The sequence below is a fragment of the Dryobates pubescens genome, chromosome 4, assembly GCF_014839835.1.
Source record: "Dryobates pubescens isolate bDryPub1 chromosome 4, bDryPub1.pri, whole genome shotgun sequence".
In the NCBI taxonomy this organism is placed as follows: domain Eukaryota; kingdom Metazoa; phylum Chordata; class Aves; order Piciformes; family Picidae; genus Dryobates; species Dryobates pubescens.
In genome coordinates this window covers 42624315-42625307 of record NC_071615.1, presented here as the reverse complement: position 1 = coordinate 42625307, position 993 = coordinate 42624315, and positions in this window count along the sequence as shown.

The following is a 993-nucleotide window of genomic DNA, read 5'->3' as shown; positions in this document are numbered from 1 at the left end:
GGCAGCAGATTTCACACAGGGGCCGCTGACACTTTGCATTCCTGACCATGAGTGATTTGAGCTACATTTGAGAGGATGTCACAAAACTTTATTTTTCATTTACGTCATAAAATAATTAGTCTGGAGAAAAGGAGGCTGAAGGGAGACCTGAAAGGAGGTTGTAGTGAAGTGGGGGTTAGTCTCTAGGCAACAAGTGATAGGAACGGCCTGTAAGTCCACTAAGGGAGTTGTAACTGGGTATTAGAAGAAACTTCTTAGAAAAAACTTCTTCCCTGAAAGGGTTCCCAAGCACTGCAAATAGGCTTCCCAGGGAGGTGGTTGAATCACCATCCCTGAGGTGTTTAAAACACACATAGGTGTGGTGCCAAAGCACAGGGTTTAGCATCAGGCTTGGTAGATAATGGTTGGACTTGATGATCTCAAAGGTCTTTCCCAAGCAGAACAACTCCATGAGAAACATCAGTTTCAGGCAAGTACCAGCAAGGAGACGAAGCTGCCGGTGTTACTGGAAGAGCAGTAACCAGGCAAAGACAGCTGTCCCATCTCCTGGCTGAGGTGATGGGATCAGGCCCTCATCTATGATCTCAGCCCCTCGCACTCCCCCACGCAGGCCTCCAGCTGAGCATCTGCGCCGCACAGCTGCCCCCAGCATCGGGCCAGCAGCCCTCGCCGCCCGTGGCCTGTGTACAGCCACCTCGTGGCAGACCTTTCAACCGCCGGGGAAGACGCGGAGCGCCCAGTGCAGGCAGGTGTAAGGGATGGCGAGGGAGGCAGAAACCGTCCCAGGGTTTCGCAGGAGAACAGGAGCGCGCCGGGCTCCCCTGGCAAAGCTGCTAGGGGCTGGGGCCCTGCGCGGCAACATGGCGGCGGCGCCTCGACCAGCGCCCCGGCGCGCCGCCGCCGCGCCCTCCCGCACGGTCTGACCACCCGGGCGGGGCTTGCGCTGCTCGTGCCACGCCATGCCACACCACTGCGCCGGCGACAAGCCCCTCC